The 26,795-nt window shown below is 43.0% G+C and overlaps 1 protein-coding gene across 1 annotated transcript in view; it reads right to left on the bottom strand.

Moving 5' to 3' along the window:
* LOC124622465 (torso-like protein) overlaps positions 1 to 25,268 on the bottom strand; it is a 523,109-nt gene extending 497,841 nt beyond the window's left edge. Inside the window, exon 1 of the mRNA XM_047148169.1 lies at positions 24,967 to 25,268. The gene's annotated coding sequence lies outside the window, so the exon portion shown is untranslated. The remainder of the gene's footprint in view (positions 1 to 24,966) is intronic.
* Between the last annotated feature and the right edge of the window lie 1,527 nt (positions 25,269 to 26,795).

The raw sequence follows: 26,795 nt of genomic DNA, 5'->3' as shown, positions 1-26,795 counted from the left end.
TAAATCATTTTGCATTTTGTGATCGCAATTGTAATCTTCAGATGTCTTTACTAGATGGTAAAGATAGCATCATCTGCAAACAATCTAAGAGGACTGCTAAGATTGTCCCCTAAAAGAGGGCCTGATCACTTTCTTGGAGAATGTCAGATACTGCTTCTGTTTTACTCGATGACTTTCCGGCAACTAATACAAACTGTGGCCTTTCTGACAGGAAATCACGAATGCAGTCGCACAACTGAGACGACACTCCATGGATATCCAATATGACGCCGTTTGTGAAGAACAGTATCAAAAGCCTTCTTGAAATATAAAAAAAAAAAAGAATCAATTTGAGATACGCAGTCGATAAAAGTCATTAGTCCGATAGAATAAATAGCTAGTTGTGTTTCGCAAGAACTATATTTTCTGAACCCGTGCTCACTATTTGTCAGTAAGTCGTTTTACTCGAAGTAATTCATAATATTCGAACACAATACATTGCGCTCCAAAATCCTACTGCAAATTGACATCAGTGACGTGGTTCTGTAATTCAGCGGATTACTGCTATTTCCTTTCTTGAATACTGGTGTCACCTGTGCTGCTTTCCAGTCTTTTGGTACTCATCCTCCGACATGAAAAAGGAGCGTAATTACGCCGTGGGCTTTGAATACTAATGAATCTCGTTCTCGTCAGAGTCAGCGGAACTATGTGGGCAGGGCGTATCAGCTTCAATAGGAGCGGAAGCCTAAGAGTTTAGCGTGCCGTCCACGACGAGGTAACTAGAGATGGGGGAAAAGCTCAGACAGGACCGCCGGCCGGAGTGGCCGAGCGGTTCTAGGCGCTACAGTCTGGAACCGCGCGACCGCTACGGTCGCAGGTTCGAATCCTGCCTCGGGCATGGATGTGTGTGATGTCCAGTGCTAATCACTGTGCGACAACGCTCGGTAACTTTAATATGCGAACTCCTAGTAAAGCAATACCGGGTCCAAATCAACATGCATCTGAATCATTCTCTGTACCATATTTTAAGGTGCGTGACAGAGAGTAATACTACATGGCAGCCGCATTGTCTGTACCGTCTGAGGGACTCGTGACGTTCCGTTGCGTGCGGCTGGAGAGGAGGGGAGGCAGAAGAGCCGGCTGACTCCGTGCCTCGCACCGCCCCCGCAAGGCCGCCCTGGCCCCCGGTCGGAGGCGGCGCCCCGCTCCCACCCCCACTCTGTGCGAACGACCTGTCGCTGTTCTTCCGGCCTGGATGTAAGCACGCGTCCAATGCAAGCGTGCGTCCGACTGCTTTGCTGCGTGCTTTAAAAGCCAACACGTAAGTAACGTTCCCGCCCGAAACACAGTTGTTTGTTTTTCTCTTTGTCCCTAATTTCCGGTTACGTCACTTCCGGCAGCATTTATGACTCACAGGCAGCCCGATCGGTCCGGCCCGTGTGCTGTGTTCTCATGGGTTACATTATCGACTCAAAGGAGCCATCACGCGGCGAACTAACGTTATATTACAGTGCATACGGGGACAGACTGAACGTTTTCCACTTGCCTCCGTCGTCTTCATCTTCCTTAGTCTACTGGGGACGTTTTCATTTTAATCTTCTTTTTCTCTTCCTCTGCTCCCTGCGCTCTTCCCTTCGCTGTACACTACTTTACCAAAAGTAGCTGGACAGCTAGTTGTGGACATTAAATGGGGTGTGTCCCCTCTCTCCCTTGGCCGGCCGCAGTGGCCGAGCGGTCCTAGGCGATACAGTCGGGAACCGCGCGACCGCTACGGTCGCGGGATCGAATCCTGCCTCGGGCATGGATGTGTGTGATGTCCTTATGTTAGTTAGGTTTAAGTAGTTCTAAGTTGAAGGGGACTGATGACCATAGCAGTTAAGTCCCATAGTGCTCAGAGCCATTTGAACCTCTCTCCCCTACAACGGCGTGAATTCTGCTGGAAATATTTTTAATGAGGCGTCAGAATGTCTATGGAGGAATGGCAGCCCATTCTTTCTCACAAGCCGAAACCAGAGAAGCTAGTAATGTCGGAAGCAGGCGTGCGGAGTGAAGTCGAGGTTCTAGCTCATCACAGATGTGGTCCATTGCAGAGCTGTATTCGAGCACGCAGTTGTGATCTGGTAGTTCAAAAATGGTTCAAATGACTCTGAGCACTATGGGACTTAACTTCTGACGTCATCAGTCCCCTAGAACTTAGAACTACTTAAATCTAACAACCTAAGGACATCACACACATCCATGCCCGAGGCAGGATTCGAACCTGCGACCGTAGCGGTCGCGCGGTTCCAGGCTGTAGCGCCTAGAACCGCTTGGCCGGCTGATCAGGTAGTGTTAAGTAATGAACGTGGGGCCTTACTGCGTAAACGCCGTTGGATCACAAACGCAGTTGAGCAACATACCTCAATCAAGTGTCCATGACATTCCCCAGAATGTTTTGACGAAGAAGAAACTGTGTGCAAAGTATGTCTCACGAACCGTGCCACCCGAATAAAAACAAGGCGCGTGAACGCCTGCTGCGACTTCAACGAAACGCAAAGCGCAGATAGTTCTTTTCTGGAGAAAATCATCACAGGTAACGAAACTTGGTGTTGTCAATACAGACCTGCCAGAAAACGAAGAAATCCATGAATTCACATAAACGGTCAACTCTTTGTTAACATATTCGACATTCAAACCAATGTTGCACGCGAGTTGAACAATATCCCAAAGATATTCTGACAATTTCACACAGTTAATTTCTAAGTTCTAGGGGACTGATGACCTCAGATGTTAAGTCCCATAGCGCTCAGAACCATTTGTTTTGAAAAGGGAGAACTTCTACATACACCTACACGAACGGCGACCACAGTATCATACACAGACGGGATCTGTACCGAAATGTATTTGAAAGAGACAAAGGTAACACTGTAAACGCACTGTTATAATTCCACAACGAAATACAGTATTTCTGCCAGGTCAAGATTTCTATCTTTTTACTTCATCTTCAGCTTCAGACAGCGGAAGCAGTAATGCGGACACTAAACGTGGCCTGTTATGCAGATTAGCGTCAACTAGATGCACTCTGGACCTGTTTTATGCAGCAGCAGACAGTTATGATTTAACAGCTATTTTTTGGCGTCTGCCCTTTCGGCAGGCACGTAGCCTTCGAGAAAATGTAATGACTTACGAGATAATTTTAGCAAATTTCTAACTCGAGGAGAGTACTTATTGCATAAATTATAATTACATATTGCGTAACACAGAAACAAAATTCGCTTTTCGGGCGTAGTGCCGGTGAAAAAGGAACGAGCCGTAATCACGGCCTTCTGTAACACGGCCTTCTCGACGGAACAGTTCTGTAATGTGCGCGAGGCGGTCTCCAGAGGATGGCCTTGCAGGTGGACAACACCCGCGCCTCGGGCGGAACCTGACCGACCGGCGTCGTGACGACGGCGCTAAAATCACGGCGCGGGCGCTAAGTGGCGACGTGTCCGCGTCCGTGGCCAGGGGCTAACAACAGGGACCACACGCCAGCTGAATGGGGCCAGTAAAGGCCCAGGCTCCCGTGTATAAAACACGTTTAAAATTCTGACTACTTTACGAATGAGTTAATGTCTTAAATATTTGACGTTAACCATGTAGGCGAGGAAACGTTTAGGAAAGGTTTGAAACTATGTCTAAAGTTTCTTGTAAGTTGCTACGTGTTCTCATTATCGAACAACGGATGTGTATAGTCTGGGTAATTTGAGCTCCGTTTTAAGCAAAAGCTAGTCTTTCACACATCTCAAAATGGTTCAAATGGCTCTAAGCACTATGGGACTTAACAGCTGAGGTCATCAGTCCCCTAGAACATAGAACTACTTAAACCTAACTAACCTAAGGACATCACACACATCCATGCCCAAGGCAGGATTCGAACCTGCGACTGTAGCAGCAGCGGGGTTCCGGATTGAAACGCCTAGAACCGCTCGGCCACAGCGGCCGGCCCACATCTCAATGTTTATGATACCATCCTCAATTCTTATGATGTCACACCTCCTCAACTACGTGTCGTACAATGATATAATTTTGCACTTGTGTTCAGGGGTATATGTGCATACCGTGTGTGAATTGCGTCGCGACTACAGTTAGTAATTTAAACATCATGCCTGATGCGGCAGTTTTACTGCACGAACAGGAAAAATGTAGTAACCGATAAACTTCTTTCCTTTCATCATTTTGTGGGTTTCGGAAAGGTTTGAAATTGTGAGTAAAATTTGTTGGAAGTCGCTAAGTGCTCTCATTCTCACACACTGTATGAACAGATTCTGGAGAATTTGCGGGCCTTGAGTTACGCTGTCCAAATACCATACAGGGCGTTTCCGTTAAGTGTCATCAGACGCATTTCCTCTGGTATTCCGCCAGATATTTACAGCTTCGTTTTTGCACTGAACACGTTTGGCGACACCGTCTCTGGCGGGCCGCTTGAATTGGCACGCGCAACGGCCTGATCGGGTAACTTCAATGCTACGTAACTCGCAAACGGCGCCACATGTCGAATTTTTTTGTTAAAAATAATTTCTCCGCACAACCTACACTGAAACAACATTACAAGCCTTCCAGACAGTTTCTGATTACGCTGTAGATTCTGATTGATGGTGGGGCTACCTAATAAATCAGAACGGTCGTCGAAACGGTTCATTAGTGGAACTTTATGAAGTACGCTTCCTGCACAAGTCCTTTAAGAGAAGGGAGAAAGATCAGGATCTGACGTTTCGTGGACGACGTCGCATTCGTTGAAGGATGGGGAAAGAAATCAGGCACGTCTCCTTCGAAAGAACCATGCCGCTCTTTGAACTGACTGATTTCGAAAAACTACGGGAAAACCTGAATTGGGATTGCCAGAGAGGATTTGGAGCAAGGTCCTTCCCAACATGAATCTCGACCATTGCATCACCATCCATGTGTCGTTAAGAGGGCTGGCATGGGTAACTTTTTTCTGTTTTTAATTAGAATTTTATGTAAGAATTCGTTTGTTATCCAATCAAAGTACGCATCCATTTCTATAGTTTAATGTCGTCACTATATTGAACTCACGCGGTGGTGAGACTTGCAAAACAGAGACTGTTACCAGATCAGGAATCCGAACGGCCAATCCCTCTAGTTTTGAGAGATAGTGATGTTATTCCCGAAGAGGGGGAGGTGGAACATAAGAGATGAACACAGAATTTGGGATGTTTGTCCGCCGCAAAGCCAGGCGAATCAGCGCCTTAAAAAAATAAGAAAATAAAAAACAACAGAAGTTAAATTATGCAACAAGGATGTCCTCCATTGCCTACTTCTTTCAACAATTATGAAATGATGTCAGCCATAACTGCATGTAATTAAATCACACAGGTGCTGAATTATGACAAGAAAACACTTATGAAAGTTTCACTGTATGCGAACTCAATCATTTAAATAAAGAGGGAAAGCGCCGGCCTTCTCACCACAGAGAGGCCCATCCGCACCGACAGAGTGCCGACCGCCATGTCATCGTCTGCCAATGGCGTCACTGTAGGCCGCATGGAAGGGCGCCGGGTAAGCAAACCGCCCTGCCGGAGGTACTCGGCCAAGTATACCCTTCACTGGCGTCGCAGGCTGAGTGCGCCCCGTTCCATCCCCCCCCCCCAATCACACCACCACTAAAAACAAAAATCCATGACGGTACCAGGAATCGAACCCGGGACCTCGGCATGACTGTTAGCCACGTTGACAACCTTATTTTTTTTCCCCAATCGACGTTCCTTTACGCCAACCAATTCAGCTACAGAGACGAACATTTAAATATCTTACGAAAGCACTATTAAGTCGAAATTCTCAATCTAAAACTACTGTACTGTTTGTCCGCGGTAAGTTTATGATTGGCGAGGTGGCAGTCGGGAACGGACGCTCCCCCGAATTACGGCTGCCCCTTAACTGACACTTCTGTAGGATCGGAAACCACCTAATTCATTGACATGTGTATCATTTATCTATGGAAAACAATGAAAAGTGAATGTTGATAAATGTACGACTTGCGACACTGTGAATCGAAAGTAAAAAATTAATTTTTGGATTCTGTTTGCACATTGCATTTATTACACGCAGCGCAACAGTAATGTTCACAAAGTGTTACTATCTGTGCCTGAAAGAACTGTCAAAATGATGTTCAGTAAAGATCACCGTCTATTGTGTTTGTTTCAAGACCATCTTCATCATCATCCCTTGAGGGCATTGCATTGATGATCACTTCATCGATGGTCATTTACATTATTCCCTCTCGTGTCCAGTAGTCTTGCTCCAGCTGCTGCACATTCCTGGAGTAGCCTTTCCAGGCCTTTGCAACTGAAAGAAAACGAGCATTAAGAAGGTTCTGCAATCTTTCGTTCGACATATCACCAACGACACTGCTCTCCCTGAAACTGAGTTTTATTTTGGCCTAAGCCAATTCTATTGGATTAAGATCGCAGTTGCATGACGGTAAATGCACTACTTTGTGGCCTCTACTCTCAGCGATTTTATCCACGTACACTTTCACAGCTTGTTTGTTTTCCTTTAATTTATATAACAGTTCAGCCTTCCTCATTGAGTCGTTGCAGTTTATTCGCCTCTGACTCGCTACCACTCTAACATCGTAATCCTAAAATGATATTAATTATCCATGCAATCACAGAATTGGGTGGAATATTACGAATGACCGTAGCTGCAGCACCGCCCCCTCCCCTAAAAAATCTACGTCCGCTAGTTCAGTCAAATTCCAGAAGTTCACATGTTAATGAAAAGTTTCTTGCATTAAATTTCCCCAAAAATTTAAACTGTGTGCCAGATCGGGTTCCCCGGTTCGAGTCTCGGCCCGGCACACACAATTCGTTCTAGTTCCTTGCATCTTGCTGCAAGTACTTTCCGAATTTTTCGGCTCATGGAAATTCTTCTCAAACTTACAGAAGTTATGTGTGTTCAGTACCAGTGCGAAAGCAGAAAGCATTGTTGAAAAGGAGAATGGCATAAAGACAGATGGGCAGAAACAAATGTACCGCTGGAACCTCTTGACACATGTAATTGGCACCACCAGTCAAGAAAGTGCGAAATGAGTTTACGAATCAATTTGTTTCACCAGAAGGAAAAGTAGGAAGGCAGTACAGAGTCTTCAAATTTTAGCTGATTTTTCTAATGTTACTCTAAACATAAATGCAATGCATTTGTGATAAACGTAGTAAGTAGTGCTCGCAAAAATCTAAGAGTAATTTAAAGGCAGTCGCTCGCTGAGATGCTACGCCGCGTTTTTGTTTCCTGTTACCGAATAATTGATTGAACAATAGAAAAGAGATGTTCGAAGTTAGCGTAGGACGTTCCCAAAGTTTTCAATCTAAGTGAACTCCACTGATTTTGGTTAATTGAATAGTGTTTCGTGTTAACAGCATATGTACTCCTCTAGTGTTTTTATTTTTGTTTTTTTTTCACGATTTTCATTCCTTAATAATAATAATGATATAACAGTGGCGACTGCTCTGGTTTTTAAGACACTTCTCTAACAAGTACTTGCGGCGTGTTCTGAAATAAACTTGGACCAGTGACTTGAAGAAGCAAACTTGAGAAAGTTTTTGGTCTAATGTAAAAAGTTCAGCAAGTGCTTACAGAAGTTATTTGCAAGTGGACGTAAGCCTTTTGTAATACTTCGGATCTAGGAGGCAGCTTGTCGGCAGCACCTGGAGACAAATGAATATCTTTCGAGTAGTGCCGTTTTCTCCGCTTCTGGCAGCACTAGCGAAATTGTCAAGTTATTGTGGCCGAACAGTACACGTTCTGTGGCAACAACACAGTTCGAAGGAGAATATGGTCTGAAATCAAGTATCAGCATTCAGCTACTTCAGTTGTAAAACTGGACATAACATTAAAACAGATCTTGAAACAAAGCTGGCCAGATTTGAGCATATATGTGTCTTACTGTTACGACGCACTATAATTTTTCCTATAAATTGGAGGTCCCTTAAGCGACAGCTTCATTTCACGAACAGTGTACTCAAATTTTGAATGATCTGAATAACCGAAAACTACCCATTGGGATTTTTTGTGATCTCTCAAAGGCTTTTGATTGTGTAAACCATGAAATTCTGCTAGACAAGCTCAAGTATTGTGGCATGAGTGGGACAGTGCACAAATGGTTTAATTCGCACGTAACTGGAAGAGTGCAGAAAGTTGAAATAAGTAGTTCTCATAATATGCAAAGATCAGCGCATTCCTCAAACTGGGGAACTATCAAGAATGGGGTTCCACAAGGGTCAGTCTTGGGTCCTTTGTTGTTCTTAATATATATTAATGACTTGCCAATCTATATTCATGAAGAGGCAAAGTTAGTTCTTTTTGCTGATGATAGAAGTGTAGTAATCACACCTGACAAACAAGAATTAACTGATGAAATTGTCAATACTGTCTTTCAGAAAATTACTAAGTGGTTCCTTGTAAACGGACTCTCACTGAATTTTGATAAGACGCAGTACATACAGTTCCGTACAGTGAATGGTATGATGCCATTAATAAATACAGACCTTAATCAGAAGCATATAGCTAAGGTAGAATATTCCAAATTTTTAGGTGTGGCCATTGATGAAAGATTAAATTGGAAGAAAGACATTGATGATGTGCTGAAACGTTTGAGTTCAGCTACTTATGCAATAAGGGTCATTGCAAATTTTGGTGATAAACATCTTAGCAAATTAGCTTACTACACCTATTTTCACTCGTTGCTTTCATATGGCATCATATTTTGGGGTAATTCATCACTGAGGAATAAAGTATTTATTGCACAAAAGCGTGTAATCAGAATAATAGCTGGAGTCCACCCAAGACCATCCTGCAGACATTTATTTAAGGATCTAGGGATATTCACAGTAGCTTCTCAGTATATATATTCTCTTATGAAATTTGTTGTTAACAACCGAAGCCAATTCAAAACTAATAGCAGTGTGCATAACTACAATACTAGGAGAAAGGGTGATCTTCACTATTCAAGATTAAATCTAACTTTGGCACAGAAAGGGGTGAATTATACTGGCACTAAAGTCTTTGTTCACTTACCAAATAGTTTCAAAAGTCTGACAGATAACCAACAAGTATTTAAGAAGAAATTAAAAGAATTTCTGAATGACAACTCCTTCTACTCCATAGAGGAATTTTTAGATATAAATTAAAAAAAAAAACAAGAAAAAACAAAAAAATATTTAAGAAAATAAAAAAATAAAAAACACAAGAAATGAAAAAGTTGTTATATTAACTTAAGTATGTTGTTAACTTAATTATGTTATGTATTGGAAAATTTGACTCGTTCCACATCATTACGAAATATCGTATTTACGATCCATGGAACTAGTATTAATCTAATCTAATCTAATCTAACCTGGTTCTGCAACTGCCGAAGAAATGGTATGGACCGAACACGTCATCATGGCCAACTCTGCTTCCAGCGTCTCGTCATTTTTTCGTTGTTCTCCCTCTCCCTACCATTATTAGTTTCATGTAACAATTACATATACTGAAAGTTAAAACTATGGTTCCAACAGGGCTCTAAACGTCTGTCAAACTGAAAAAGTTACAACATCCACTATACGCGTTTTTTTGTTTTTAGGTATTGCCAGGCGAGTAGATACCTGTCGAAAACTTTTCTGTAAAGACTTTGTTTTCCGTGTTGTGTACGCATACATCAACAGAACCAATAGCACATTACAAGATACGTATTTCAAGAAGCAATATCCACACTGACAGACTGTGACAATCTCAATCGTGTGTATAATAAACGGGAGGCGGGTTGACAAGTGAACTGAAGATACGAATACTGATACGTATCGTGACTTGTCTTGGTCTGTTTGTCAACTCGTTCATAGCACGCACGGTTGATAATATTAGAGATTGCCAGTGTAGTCAATACGTAACGTGGCCGGCCTTAATTTGATTGTCATCTCGCTCGTAATACAACATAATATACGATGGCGTGCTTATCTGCTTCTTAAATAAGGCACACTTTATTAACATTCTACATCTTTATTCTTCATGTATACCCCTTTGTCTCTCAATACAGTTATTCTGGCGACGAACTTATTTTTTTCCAACGACAGACCAGCCTGTGGATACCGTCACTGTGGAGTGTTATGTCTGTTGACAGAGCCACAACCTCACTGCTGCTTGCAGCGCTTCATCACTATCCAAGTGAAGTCCTTGAAGTGTTTCTTAATCTTTTGAAACAGATGAAGCTCGGACGGGGTCAAGTCGGAAGAGTATGGAAGATGATCGTTGACAATGAACCCAAGACGTCGGATTGTTGCACAGCGCTCGTGTATGGTCTCGCATTGTCATGCCGAAGGAGAGAACGATCCATGTGTGGACGAACTGTTCGAATTCGAAACTGGATTACAGCATGTGCTGTCCCTCACGCACAGACAAAATTATTTAACACACCGCCATGTTTCATGATACAATACGGAGCCCTCCAGCGGCAGAGGGTTGAAACTTGCGTTAGCGAAGCGGGAAAGTCGACCGAGTAACACGCATGACATGCAATACCTCAACCGATATTGAGAACAAAATAAAAAATTCTGCTGCATCACTTTTCAGTGCGCCCCCCCTCACACAGTATTACAGACTATCTAATGAAAACGTGATCAAGGAAGATTCTTGACGGGCAGCTTTGTGCTAGTACGACTTGACGACGGCTTAAAAGCGGAAACAGGCCTGTAATTGATGTTAGTACATTTTTAATTCTGATTAAGATTTGCAGCGCTGGTGGAACCTTCAACTTTATTAGCGGATGTTGAATTCAACGTAAAGAAAATAACGTTTACATGCTGGCGACATTTCGCTGAGCCAGCCCTAGGCATATCGGTTCTGCAATCTCATGCATGAATCATGAACCTTTGTGCAGTATCAAGATCGACACCGAAAGCTGATCAGTGAAACGTTTCGTCAGTGAGTTGGGCATCAAGGCTTTCTCTTCGCTTAAGTTTCCTCGCTAACAGAATCCACTCATGGAAATTCCACGAACCGGCTTTAAGGGCGGACACTATTAATGCGCCCAGGCATTAACCCTGTACTCAAAGCCACTACACTTTTGCATTTGGTGTAATGCACAATCCGACACTTCTCTACATGGAGAGCTAATTGTCAGTCTCTCCAAGGGGCTGTTATTTTTACTGCATTTATCTGAATCTTACTGTAGTTCCGAGCTGATAAAACTTACTCATTCACAATCCCATAATCCCAAAACATAGAGAACACTTGACCAGGTAGCACGGAAAATAGGAGGAGCAGGTTTACAGAATTACATGCAATCGGAGACGCTAGATGGCATCACAGCCTTCGAATGTTCAATTCCTAGGCGCAGCCAAAGGACTTACAGTATTATTTTAATATCCTATCTCGGGAAGGGATCTGAGTTGAAGGCGCCTTCATTGGCTAACGGAGAAGTTGCTTTAGTCGCGAGAGAGCAATATAGCTGCCATCTTAATTGTGCTAATGGAGCGTAATCCTTAGACAGTGATCTCACCCGCTTAAATAAGTCGCATGCAGAGAAAACAGCAACTCCAGAATGCTGTAGGGCTGTGGTTCACAACCTTTCTGAGGCCATTAGCCCTGAGTGTAAGCAGATATTAACTGGTATCCCCCCCCCCTCCCCCCTCTCGTCACTATTATCAACATTGGCGTCTAACTAAAGTGCTTTAGAAATTAAACACTTATTTCTAACAACCTTCTTTTATAGAATGATGAAACAGTTCTCAGTATTTTGCGAGTGTTACCTACAACACCTCAAAAAAGAAAGGTAGAGTAGACGCTTGTTACAAAACATGTTTCCTCTGCACAACTCCACTTCCTAGAGACTTTTACCCTATACCCCATTTAAAATCAGGAAAGTAGACGGCGCCGAGCTAAAAATACCGGAAAATTTGCGATGTGTGCCGGATTACCGAGTGTCGGATTAATGGCAGTCTTAACTATACTTCGTAAATCACTTGATTGCTGGACTCCTTACATCTGAGCTGGAAGTAACTGGAAGACTTCAGGCTGACAATGTTTTGTGTATCACCACTGCCGCTAATAATAGGAACAACAACAACAACAATAATAATAATAATAATAATAATAATAAAGTGTTGGTTACTGTGTTGTGTTGTGCTATTAATTAGTTCGTTTATTGTTTCGAAGTGAATAACGCGGCAGTTTCTCATCTACTGTGGAGACTTTGTACATCTTGGAGAAGGCATTTCCACAGGATATTTAAGGATACAGGGTACTTTTCCGGCTCAACATTTCGTAAAAATCAACACCTATTTCTTTCAGGCACTGTTTGTAATGTCTGTGTTTTACATATTTTTTGTTGATATCAGTTAATGCAGCACATTTTCTAAACAAATTAGAAGTATTTTGAATATTCTTGAACCTGTTTAGGCTTATTAAAAAATTACGAAGAAATTGATGCATTTTTTTTCCAATATCCTTCCTCAAATTGAGGTACCATTTAATCCAATGTTATACATTTGGAGGAGACCAAATTTTTACCAGATATGCATGACATGATGGCTGAAGTGCTAGACCTATTTAATTCCAACCATTATGCATATTACAAGGATAAAAAATATCGTATCTTACATTTTAGCCGGCCGCGGTGGCCGTGCGGTTCTAGGCGCTCCAGTCCGGAGCCGCGCTGTTGCTACGGTCGCAGGTTCGAATCCTGCCTCGGGCATGGGTGTGTGTGATGTCCTTAGGTTAGTTAGGTTTAAGTAGTTCTAAGTTCTAGGGGACTGATGACCACAGCAGTTGAGTCCCATAGTGCTCACAGCCATTTTTTTTACATTTTAATTTTTATAATTTTTTCCTAATAAAAATCTTATTTTTTCTATAATTTAGTCGAGTCTGCAATAAAGCTTATGCCCACTACGTAAGTATGTACTATTGAAAGTTACAGAAAAAAATTAGAACAATGCTTTATAAACTTAAGGAAATATTTGTACCAGAATTCTGAAATGTACAACTTGCAGGAAATGGCGAATGAAGGTATGAGTCCAATAAAACTGTGCCTCAGAACATTGCTGAAGCATGGTATTGCCTTTTGGTAACCATACCAAGAATCTGCTCCTTTAGGGCAAAGTCCGTGAACAGGGTGGTCATCTGTGGACACCTTACGAAAGTAGGTGGTCCATACAGCTTTTCTCGTTGCTTCAACATCATTCAGAGGTGCATTTCGTCCAATGTCCAGTCCATAATAACTCTGAAAAATGTCTATTTCAGTTTCTGTCAACTCTGAAGAATGTCTATTTCAGTTTCTGTCAAACTACCTAGGCCAGACAGAGATCTTCCATCAGATAGCAACTTTCCTTTCATTTCTCTTCGTAGCTCCCTTAATCTAGCACTCATCCTCTTTTGCACATGTCCACAATACTCCAATTTTGTTACGAAGGTATCACCATAAACATTGAACTCATAAATTTTATTGACAGCTTTAGAGTCCCCATCACCTAGGCACTTCGTACATCTAACGTTATAAACGGGCACCGACCTCTGAAATATATTTGGAGCTCCATCACACTCCGTACCTCCACTGTAAAAATCATAATTCTTAGAACTCTGATGTTCAATATGTCCTTCAGTTTTACCATGGCAGGTGTGGCAGTACTTAGATAAGCACTCAACATCAACAACCTTTCCATTCTCCAGAGAAGTAGCACTTCCAACACCATTCAAGGAACGATGTCCTCGACGTTGCCATGTCCCATCAAGTGGAACAGCAATGTCCCTGGTTTCACTAATATTTACAGTTTCCGCTACTGCACGTTTCATAGATGCTTGAGACAATCAAACAATCGTCAAGGCTCCTAAAAGAATTTTTATGTACATGCTGAACGTACAGGGAGTAGGAGGAAGGTCCATCAAACCACAAAACGTTTGAGCAGCCTTTTTTTCGTTTTTCTACTGCACGCATTGCATACACTAATTTCAAATTCACATCATATGAATTATGCACAATGTTCAAAGCCATTTTTGAGGTAGATTTATTGCAGGATCTACACAGAACAACTGATTTTGACGCTAAACCGTTCCTGCTACTTTGTTGTTCAGTTATTTCCAGACAGCCTACACCATCACATTCTTTACATTTCGCCACTCTCTTTATCAAAGAAGATAAGATGCCCACATCAGCAACAACAAATCCACTACAAACAGCGTCATTGTTAACACAAAAATTTGAGTCGCCAGGAGGTGTGCCATGTGGGAGTTTCTTCCCTGAAGAACTGATACATAGGTTACTTTCAACAGTGTGGCATGCTTTGTTTGTGAACTGGTTACCACGGAATTTCCTTTTATTGAATTTCTTGATGTGTGGCATAGTTCGAATTTATTGCACACTAAAGGATATGTACTTCCACAAATGTATGTAGCACTTGGGTAACAAAGATTCAGTAACACGTGAACAAACTGCTTCAACGAAACAAAAGTAAATTCCAGCAAAGATAATCATATACAGACACTAGAAACCTGCACTGTTACTAACATATTCAATGTATCATATGTATTATTGCTGGAAACAGAAAGTTCACAGTTCTTTTCGAAATAATACTGGTTTCTGTAACAGAAATACAGGAGGCGTGGCGGCATACATGACCGTAACATTAAAATTTAGTCTATATAGGTCATTTTTCATTTGAAAACGTATATATCAATGTAATCAGGAAAAACTATAGAATTTAAGAAAGTCATAAAAAATTTCGACTTTTCCACCATTTATAAGTGCCCTGTATCCTTAAGCATATGTGACGTATGTGTCTCAATTTTACTGACATAGAAGCACGGTACAAAGTACAACATGTGTGTGTAGTGGGTGGACTATCTGAGTATATATTCGTAGGATAAGCTGTAACCTCCAACACATTTGGTCACACATTAATGCTAGTGTGTAAAAAAAGTAATAATTTCTAACATATGCACTCAGTATTACAGTCTTAGAACATAGTGATAACAATTAAAAAAAATAAGATTCGTGAGCGAAATACATGATCCTTTTGTTTTTAGCTCTCGGAAAATTTCATTTTACCCCCATGTTGCGAACTACTGCTATAGTGAAACCCTGAGAGACTCAACCATTGATGCAAGATGTGAAAGTTGACCCTGAACGTATATAAATGCAGCGTATTGCGCATGGCAAGCAAGGAGATCCATTGTTGATTGATGCCGTTATTGGCGATATATGACTGGAAACAGTTACAACTGTGAAAAACATAGAAATATACATCTGGAGCGACCGGAAGTGAAATGAACACACAAAACCAGTACGAAATGCAGATTCACTAGAAGAATCTTAAGAAAATCGAAGTCATTCACGGAAGAAGTGTCTTACAAAACACTCGCTCGCCACGAGGGATTAGCCGAGCGGTCTAAGGCGCTACAGTCATGGACTGTGCGGCTGGTCCCGGCGCAGGTTCGAGTCCTCCCTCGGGCATGGGTGTGTGTGTGTGTGTGTGTGTGTTTGTCCTTAGGATAATTTAGGTTAAGTAGTGTGTAAGCGTAGGGACTGATGACCTTAGCAGTTAAGTCCCATAAGTTTTCAGACACATTTAAACATTTGAACACTCGCTCGACGGGTTGCTGGGTGCTGGTTATTAGTGTGAAACCCTTACCAAATTGGGTTAGTAGAAGAGGCACAGAAAATCCAAAGAAGATCTTTGCGTGGATGATCAATCAAACTCCACTGGTGGTCGCTTCAAGAGCGATGTTGTACCAGGTGGTTATAATTATCTACTCACGAAAGTCAACTGGGCTATAATTATCGCATACAGCGAAACTTGGTAATTACGATAATGCGTTAAAAAAGAGCCCATTTACATTAGTACATTTTTGCCGCCAGGTGCAAATGTGGCGCTGTACAGCGTCTCGCCCATGTCTCCATTGCTCATATTGTAAAAACTGTGCAACCGACAGTTAATAATGAAATCAACATTATCCCTTTCTCATCTGTTTGACTTTTTCCGCTCGCACCCAACTCCTAATACATTACATATAGAAACATTTCCGAAAGTCTTTCTTGCATTCACAACGCCAGATTTGCACCTGGTAGCCGAAACTGGAACTATCTTCTTTTCCAGCATCAGCATTAATGCATTGGAATATCTGCCAAGTTTCGCTGCAGTACAATAGTTGCAGCCCGCACAGGATCTCTGTAAGTAGCTGCACTTTCATTATAACCACCCAGAGCATTACGAAGAGATTTCCTGTTGCAATACCAAGAGTGTGCGTTTCAAGGAAAGTGTGGCAACAAATTATGTCCTCACATGAAAGACACTCGAAATAAACACGAGAGTATTAGAAAAATTAGATGTCACACGGAGCTTTACCGACAATTGTTTGTCCCGTGCGTTATTCGTGAGTACGACAGGAAACAGGGGAAAAGATGATGGTATAAGACAGGGGTCCCCAAAACTACGGTCCGCGGCCCGCGAGTGCCGGCAAACCGGCCCGCGTTAGCTGGCCGGACATCCCCGGTATCCGGCCCGCCAAATATTTGAGCTGGTACCTATACTGCCAACAAACGAGTTTCGAGGCCTATCGCGATCAGTACGCCGCGACTACTACTCGTTACAAGACTACGTAACTAAACTTATTGTTGCGCCGCTTGAAATAACAATGCGTTGACATACTCTACCTCTGTTACGTCTTGCAGTAATAGTGTTGCCGACAATGATTTTGAGATTTCGTTAACTTTGCAGGACGCTTTCGTGAAGAATGTGCAGTGATATACTTTTCTGTCGGTGAAATTCGCCGGAGTAAAATACGCCAGAATTTCGGTCAGGTACGTCCATCAATCAAAATTATGTAATTAAATAAAAATCGTAGTTCGTTTCAGTGCTAGCTGTTCCCACAACCTTAGATTTTTGCGATTTCATCTTTCCTTTAGCCTCACATTACGGTGATCGTGGAGTGCTAGGGTGCTTTAATCCCACTAGGTAGATCTTGGCCCTTATGACTTCGTGGAGGAGTCAATGTGGTCCGCGGACTAAAAAGTTTGCAGACCCCTGCTATAAGAAGTAGCCTCTCCCGCACATTGCGAAGTAGCTTGCGTAGGACAGGTGCAGAAAACTGCACGTGCGGCTTCGTACGTGAGCTCCATCACGCGGAGCCGCCTGAGCTATTGTTCCGAGACCGTCTTTGCTTTTTCCCTTGCTGTGGTTGCCGCATTTTGAGAAACGGGCGTCTGCACTCGTTGCGTCTGAGACCGCAGGCCGGTGTGTCCGCGCCCGCGGCTTGCTCAACGTGGCAGAGCGCTCTGCGAGCGGACGCGGCGTGCGCTGGAGTCGCAGCGGAGCCTCCAGGGCCGACACAACACGGGGAGGCCGGGCCGCGCCAGCAGACGACGCGTCATACACAGGTACACCCGCCGTGCTCCAGGCGTCCTCCACAGAGGCGCGGCTTTCCGCCAACCGAGCGAACGAAAGCGCCCTGTCCCATAACAAGGCCACTCGCGGCCGTAAAGCTGTCTGAAAGGTGACTGGCTGCTGTTAACCTTGTACCTGATTTATGGGCCACGAAAACGGCGCCTGCATTTAATGGGCCATATTTAACTTCGTCCTTACGAATCTGACCTGTTGCGAAGTTTTCTACACCTGGCAGTTTCATTAACGAATAACGCTGGCACGACACGTTTGTCAGGACGATGCCATTTTTTGATTGTCAACGTATGTAGTGTACACGGAACTGGAACAGATCATCTTACTGGTTTTTCCCGCGTGCGCCCTTTAAATTACGTCACGATGTTGTTGTTGTTGTTGTTGTTGTTGTTGTGGTCTTCAGTCCTGAGACTGGTTTCATGCAGCTCTCCATGCTACTCTATCCTGTGCAAGCTGCTTCATCTCCCAGTACCTACTGTGGCCTACATCCTTCTGAATGTGTGTAGTGTATTCATCTCTTGGTCTTCCTCTATGATTTTTACCCTCCACGCTTCCTTCCAATACTAAATTGGTGATCCCTCGATGCCTCTGAACATGTCCTACCAACCGATCCCTTCTTCTAGTCAAGTTGTGCCACAAACTTCTCTTCTCTCCAATACTGTTCAATACTTCCTCATTAGTTATGTGATCTACCCATCTAATCTTCAGCATTCTTCTGTAGCACCACATTTCGAAAGCTTCTATTCTCTTCTTGTCCAAACTAGTTATCGTCCATGTTTCACTTCCATACATGACTACACTCCATACAAATACTTTCAGAAATGACTTCCTGACACTTAAATCTATACTCGATGTTAACAAATTTCTCTTCAGAAACGCTTTCCTTGCCATTGCCAGTCAACATTTTATATCCTCTCTACTTCGACCATCGTCAGTTATTTTGCTCCCTAAATAGCAAAACTCCTTTACTACTTTAAGTGTCTCATTTCCTAATCTAATTCCCTCAGCATCACCCGACTTAATTCGACTAGATTCCATTCTCCTCGTTTTGCTTTTGTTGATTTGTTGATGTTTATCTTATATCCTCCTTTCAAGACACTGTCCATTCCGTTCAACTGCTCTTCCAAGTCCTTTGCTGTCTCTCACAGAATTACAATGTCATCGGCGAACCTCAGAGTTTTATTTCTTCTCCATGGATTTTAATACCTACTCCGAACTTTTCTTTTGTTTCCTTTACTGCTTGCTCAATATACAGATTGAATAACATCGGGGAGAGGCTACAATCCTGTCTCATTCCCTTCCCAATCACTGCTTCCCTTTCATGCCCCTCGACTCTTATAACTGCCATCTGGTTTCTGTACTAATTGTAAATAGCTTTCCGCTCCCTGTATTTTACCCCTGCCACCTTCAGAATTTGAAAGACAGTATTCCAGTCAACATTGTCAAAAGCTTTCTCTAAGTCTACAAATGCAAATGCTAATCTTTCTTCTAAGATAAGTCGTAGGGTCAGTATTGCCTCACGCGCTCCAATATTTCTACGGAATCCAAACTGATCTTCCCCGAGGTCGACTTCTACCAGTTTTTCCATTCGTCTGTATAGAATTCACGTTAGTATTTTGCAAATGTATATGTCTCCTAAATAACATTGTATTTAAATTAATACGCCCAGTCAATGCTTGATGTGATGTATCACATTAAGGTAAACACACAAGCAAAAATATCTCAATTAGGAAAAGAATATATTTTCTGCCGTGTACAGCACACTGTGAAATTCTTAAGAGCCATGGTAACGATAAAACTTTTTTCTCAAATTCACCGTTTCCTGAGAGTATACAATCCAACGAAGTTTGTCAGACTTTACATCATTTTTGAAGACGCAGTCACCGTTTCGCGAAGGATTTTGACACTAGTGGGAAGAACTAGTGGTCCAGACAAAACATTTCTTGCGTTTTAGGACAGTTTGTAAGGGGGAGGGGGAGAGAGAGAGAGGTAGGGTCTATTTTTAGTATTTTGGAAGACGAATGGTGACTTTTACGTAGCCATAAAGAAGTTGAAGTTCCGCACCTGTCAAAAACCTTCGTAATACCGACTTAAAAATTATTTTCTTGAAAGCAAACCACCTGACTGCACTCCGTTTTTTCCTTTCCCTGAGAGCTAGGGTGGGAGCGCAGCCCCACCTGAAATGATCGTATTGATGGCCTGGCGTCCCCACCTGGGTAAATTCGGCGGCTGAGTTGCAAGTCTTCTCAATCGACGCCACACTTGGCGACTTGCGTGTCGATGGTGATGGAATGATGACGAGGACAACAACCTAACACCCAGTCTACGAGAGGTGACAACTTCCGACTCAGCGGGAAATCGAACCGGGCCCATTGCTTGGCAATCAGACGCGTTGAGCGCTCATCTAAGTGGCCGGACGTGGACCAGCCACCCTCCCCCCCTTCTTCCGTATTTCCCCCCGGATATGGACGCCCTAGACTTAAGCTCTGTATGTATACAAGAAAAACAAAACGAGACGCTGGTTCAGGGTTCGCTAAAATTCACAGATAAATGTATCCGTGAAAATCCGCTAAAGCCAATATTTCACTAAGAAACTGACGATTCTATCAATTTTCTATAAATGGGCAGCCAAACTTTTAATAACCTGTTAGAATAACTTCGCACTACATCGAGGAAAGAAGGCAAAGTTATAAGAATATGAGTTCCCTACTACTTGGTCCTCTAATGAAAGTTCATTACAAAAGTAAATCAATCCGAAGACTGTCTTGAACATCAAATTGCATAGTCCTGTTGATTGGGGTTCGCCGTTGCCTTCCTCCGAGCTTTGAACTAACTTAACCCATTCAGTTACTAGGAGTCCTACAGTTTAAAGTGGATCTCGAATCGCGGTGGAACTCGACCGTAGAAGAACCACAGTGCTTCGATATTTTTTTTATCTTTAATCACAGTTTCCGCAGTTGTGTCAAGTCACGATACAGTGAGATTCTCTGTAACACAAACTATTTCTAGCTGAACAGGTGCAGCGAAACATCGACACGAACAACGTCTGTCATCTTGTCAAATCTTCCGTGAATCAAATTTTATCTCATACACTTCGAACACGGTCGGTTTGAAAGCATGTCAAACAGGGCCGCATACTGTCAAATAAACTGACACATTAGTGAAGTTTTAAAAATATTGTTTAGTTGTGTACCTCCCAACCCGGGGGTAATTACCACCCTGAGGGCTAAAATGATAATTTCTGAGTGGTTAAAACCAAAAGCGTTCCTGTTTCAGTCATGAATCTATTTTCTAAAAGTATCATTACTATTATTACAAGTTTGTAAGAATATAGTACTGTTTATCAAAGCTATAAATAATAACTTTTTCTCAATTACTAGAATTAATCCATGACACAATGCCCGCGGTCGAGGTTACAGGTTATGAAACAAATGTATGAGCAACATCTTCCTGACACTGTCCATTCACTCCACGCATACTTCATAAATGTATTTTGTACCATGCATGTGTGACAGTAAAAATGACACATATACGTAACATATGCTAAATATAGCATGACAATATCTTCTCGAAGTTGGAAATAATTCCTTCAACGGACGACAGATTTCTTCATTACTCACTTCGAAACAGGTAAATCACCTACAGCATGACACGACAGTAACTACACAAGGGTACTATAGTAGTTTATACATTATTATTATTATTACTATTATTATTATTAGTGGCAGTGGTCAGACACAAATCACTGGCAGCCTGAAGTCCACCAATTTCTGCCAGTTCTGAAGTGAGTCCAGAAATCAAGTGATTTCTAAACAGTAAGTTTTAACTTGGTTGATTTCTAAAGGGGATGCAGGGTACAGGTTAATAAAGTGTCGCAAGGGAGAGGAATTGGGCAAGGGAAAGGTCTTTTGTAACAACTATCTGCCATCAATGTAGATAGACAGACTTCTTTTCTACATCATTCATTCTAACACACACACACACACACACACACACACACACACACACAGACAAACACACACACAAAACTCTAACAAGCACACGGAAAAGAAATGTGGCATTCAAGATTTGTAGGTGGGAATGTAGATTTTGTACCATGATAGCAAAGAAAATAAAGGCAAAGTGCCGAACGCACTTGGATCATAATGTATAACGTACACTAATTGAGAAAAAATATAAAAAAAGTATGTTAGGAATAATAAGTGTCATTGACTCATACAGAAACTGAATAGCATTCTTCTTTCTCATTTAAAAGTAAAAATGTTCAAAAATATTTTTTCTTTCTAAAGTTTATTCATGTGCTAATGCTGGTGACGTTGGTGGGAGGACTGGGTGGGGGATTACTAGGTAATATCTGACAGCTCCCGGCTACTGGTCTCAGAAACGTTGGGAGTAACTGGTCTACGGGGGCCTCTACGCAGACGCCTGCAGAATTCAGTGTGCTGACGAAACACGTACTGCCAATTTTTATTTGCTTGCCACTACCGAAAGCACTGTGCCGGTTTGGTGAAAGATATGCAATACTTATTGTTTTTCGCTGTCTAAAAGGGGTGTCAGACTACAAATGAAAAGAACCTAAGTTCGCCTGTCGGTCTTAAGATTTAAGATCGGAGGAAGGCAACGGCATATACTACCTCCAATAGGACCACATCTAGTAGAACACTGTGTTCTTCAAACCTGCCAACATGTATCGTTTCAACGTTGTGCAACAAGCAGATGACACAGTTCTCAAGGGCACAAATATAGAGTCTTTTAGTTCGCAGTGAAATTTTTTGTTTCGTTTTACAAGTCTTCGTAGAAAGCCCAGGGCAATATGTACATGGCAGTTAACTAGAAACTTCAGCATTTACGTGTAAAGAAAGGCAACACGGTCACTGAACGTTCTCCGTATTCACCAGAGCAGTGTAGCCACGAATGGAGACGACCTTGGAGAGAGAGCGGGTCGCGGTACACTGTCCGAATGAAGGTCGCTGACTCGAGCGGTCACTAATTGAGCAAACCACACACAATACCACAACCGCTGCCTGCCAAGAACGCTGCTTTACCCTGCACTTCAGCAGACATATGAACCAGGTTACGAGATTTTTCATGTTTCAAACTCCACCTGTCTGCTTACTTCGTTCGTCCTACTTGGGTCATGGTGAATCGCAAATTTCCAATTTTGTTTTTTTCCAATTCTTACCCTTCTGCAAGTAGCTCTAGCCTAACACAACACACCATCTGGTAATCACGCGAATTTGTACCGCATTATCTTAGCTATTTCATTCTGTATTCGTATTATCACGTGGAAGGCGACGAAGGTGCTTTTCTACCGGACAGCACATCGGTACGTCTCTTGGCATTTAATTACATCTGCAACTGTTGATTACTCCAACACAGCAATGGGCATCGATTAATCGCGATGCTCGTTACAAAAAAGAAGATCGTTAAGAAAAAGGTACAATGTCGCACGGAGAAAGGAATCGGCGGAGTTATTTCGATGCTTCTTACAAATATTTCAGTTGCTATTGCTCTACATTTACTAACAGCACCAACAACTGAAGTGACCTGCGATGGGAAACCAATACGAAGAAATATTACCAACTGCTTATGGGCTTCGTTAAAACGACACGCATTCCGTCTATTCATGAATCACACTTTTCCTACCCATTTTGCTGCAACATGAATTTGAAGGATAAGAGAATTTGCTACGGAAAATCGGCTTTCAGTTCATCGTGAAATCGAGTATCTATCGTAACTACTATTTACGATCAATGGAAACTACAAACGATTTACGAGCTCTTTTGCTGCTGAATTTTCGGTGCTGTTAGGAACCTGGGGGAAGTCCATTGATTTGGACCTCCGCCATCCGTTTGGTAAGATTCGATGAGATGTGGTCCGAACACCCCTCCCCCACGTGATTTGACCTCGTATCCGGGTAAAAATACGTATAAACGAATTTTTTAAAAATTTTGTATTAAGCAGTGATTAAGTCATTTCAGTAAAACCATGTTTGATTTACAAATTGTATGTAACAATATTCTTAACATGTGATTAAAAATACTTTATTTTAAACATGCCAACCCCGAGTAGCAATCGGGGGGACAGAAAAGCCGCAGACGGACAAAAAGTCTCCACAGTAATAGTATCAACCGTTTTGACGGATTCCTAAAAACCGATCTTTTCTTCGTATATACGCTAAATCTCATTAAACCCTTAAGTACTCTGCATATGCAAGACGACATGACTTGTACCTTCCTTTGAACCGTAAGATTACGTAGATTTTCAGTCTCTTGATTAACATGATCGGTAATAAAATTCTCTTCGGTGAACTTCGGGATGGTTTCCTTCCAGAAACGTTTAACTTCTTGCTACCATGTGTGTTTCGGCCTGTGGGCATGCCACTTAAAAACATGTGTTGTACAAGGTTTGGGACAAATTCATGCTGAACGCAATAACATCGGCTTAATATGCGTTGCAGAATACCGTGAGTGATTCAGGGACACGCAGTGATTTCGACCGGCACGACAGAGAACTCCCAGATGAAATCTGACGCTTGTGAGGGAGTGGTTTCAAATCTGGGAATCCCGGGCATGCACATGTGTAGAGCATTCAAAGAGGCCATAAAGATTGGTGGGCACTGTCATACTCTCTGTGCTCGGGATTAATTTAATACAACGAAGTGTTATCCATTATAGTAACGTATATTCTCTGAATTAGACAGCTGACGTGAGATATTCACCAGCCCCTCCCTCCCCCCCCCCCCCCCGCCATGTTATGAAGTTATGTAATTAATGGACCCCTGGTTCAATCGTGTTCGCATGAGTGAAATTCAACGAGCCGGTTGCAAAGTAATTGAAACATGGGATTCAGATTCGGGAGGAGCGCGATTCACACTTCCGTACGCCCAGTCTGATTTACGTCCCGAATTCTGGGCGGATTCCGATGCAGTTGGTTCATCTAGGTCTCAGCACATTCCCTTCCTTATGCTTGTCCAATTCGGCAAAGGTTCTGAGCCTGATGGCTTAAACCCTAACAATCGCTCCTTCCTCATTGTTGAGGTCCATTATTAGAGATACACTTCTGTACTTCTTTCCAGTTTTATTCAGAACCATACAGAACTAAAAATGACTGTGTTGCTTCAGCAGCTGTCACATTGATTCTGAGGCAGGCATATAGTCAAAAAACCATCAAGTTATAGGAATGTCAAAAGGAATGAACACGTCTGCTGAGTCATAGGTTTAGGAATGGGTTCACTGGTAGCGTATAGGAAAAATGCAATTAGTCAACGATGATTGCCTACAAAACGCTCGTGCGACTCATCCTATAAATTTGCTAAAGTGTGTGAGAACCACATCCGACTAACACGGATATTCTTCGTCCAGAGTTACACATGCGAAGTGAAACGACAAAACAAAAGACTAATAAGTGTTACAGTGGGAAGTTCGCTCTGTCATGCAAAGCACCGTGCTTTGCAGAGCAGAGATTTAGTTGTAAAATGAAGTTATAGCTTGTAGAGGCAATAAACATCTAGTAGGTTAGAGACGGGTTGTTGTCACCACCTGCTTAGTCTAAATAGTATCAAGCACGGGCACGACGGCTAAAATACCTGTTAGCCGTGGAACGCTGTTACAACTTAATCCGACGCGTTCCCCCGTACTCACTTGCGACGCTTCGTCGAGCAGAGGTGCGCGGTGAGGCAGGAGCGAAGTGGAATGTCACGTGAGCGCAGCCGTCGGCGGCGTTTGTTTGGCGAGACGAGGCTGGGGCGCTCAGGTAGGTAGCTGGGCGAGAGCACGCACCGGCCGGGCGGAGTGTTTACACACGACACGCACACTGCTAGGCGGGCGGTCTCCGGCTGCCGACGTGTGTGCGCCGCCAGCGACCGCGCGCAGACGACTGCCGGCCCAGGCTGAAGGCTGAAGGCTGTCTCCCACCAGCCGCTGCCAGCTGGGAGGGGGCACGGCACCCACCACCCGGGTCAGCACCCACTGCCGGTGCCGGTGGGCTCCCCACTGCCGGCGCGCACGTGCCTCGGCTAACACCCACCACCAATCAATTCCATCAGCTCCTCAAACTGGGATTGGACCACAGTTGTTTGTCCTTGTCAGTCCGAAGACATTTGTTGCCGCTTTCCGCACTGTCCTACCCTGTGCAAGTCTCTTCACCTATGCATAACTTCTGCTATTTACATTCATTTGAACCTAGTCTTGGCCCCCTCTACAATTTTTACCCCCACCACTTTCCACCATTACCTAATTGACGAGTCCTTTGTGCCACAGAATGTCTTCTGTCGAAAGATCACATCTTTCACCCAAGCAGTATCATAAATTTCTTTTTTCCCCAATTAGATTCAGCAGCTACTCATTAATTACTCGATCAGTCCATCTAATCTTCAGCATTATTCTATATGACAAACGCTTCTATTCTCTTCTTGTCTGAACTTTTTATTGCCCACGTTTCACTTTTGTACAAGACACACGCCACCCCGTAATCTTCGTGCAACTGTTTAACGGAGATACAGTAATTTTGAAAGTAGACTTCATAAAAACAAAGCATTACTGAAAAATGTTACTTAAATGAACCGTTGTTGTTGTTGTGGTCTTCAGTCCTGAGACTGGTTTGATGCAGCTCTCCATGTTACTCTACACTGGGCAGGCTTCTACATCAGACCACAGCCTCAGCTTTCTGAGTTCGCTCAGCAAGATTGTTGAGAAGCTGATTCTCAAACGCATCACTTCGCACTGCGTAACAAATGACATCCTGACACCGGAGCAATTCGACATCAGGAATCACCACTCCACAACACAACTCTTACGGGTCGTTGAACATGTAACACATGGCTTCAACACAAACAAAGCAACACGGGCGGTTTTCCTGGACATCGAAAAGGCTTTCGACCGTCTATGGCACAACGGCCTCATTCGCAAACTCAGCGACGCGGGATTCCCCGACGGCCTGGTGCGTCTAATACACTCATACCTCACAGACAGGAGTTTCAACACTGACGTGCAGGGAAAACGGTATACACGCTGGAGTACCCCAGGGAAGCATCCTAGGGCCCCTACTGTTTAACCTCTACACAAACGATCTCCCAACCACACACAACACGACGATGGCAATCTACGCGGATGACACAGCCATCCTCGCGCAAGATTGGAAACCATCAAACATTACGTCACGCTTACAGACTGCACTCGGAGTGGCTGAGCCTTGGTTGGAGAAAGGGCTTGTTAGAGTAAACGTCGACAAATGCGAAGCCGTTCTGTTCACTAGAAGACCGAAGCAACTGCGCAAACACCGATACTGCAGACCAGTAACTACATGCACGCCCAATATGTTTCCGTGAGAAAGTCAAATACCTCGGTGTCTGGCTGGACCGGAAATTACTCTGGAGGGACCGCATACAACACATGAGTAACCGAGCAAACGCGAGGC

This window comes from Schistocerca americana, chromosome 7 (genome assembly GCF_021461395.2).
Source record: "Schistocerca americana isolate TAMUIC-IGC-003095 chromosome 7, iqSchAmer2.1, whole genome shotgun sequence".
Taxonomy (NCBI): domain Eukaryota; kingdom Metazoa; phylum Arthropoda; class Insecta; order Orthoptera; family Acrididae; genus Schistocerca; species Schistocerca americana.
This window is presented reverse-complemented; position numbering and strand designations above follow the sequence as displayed.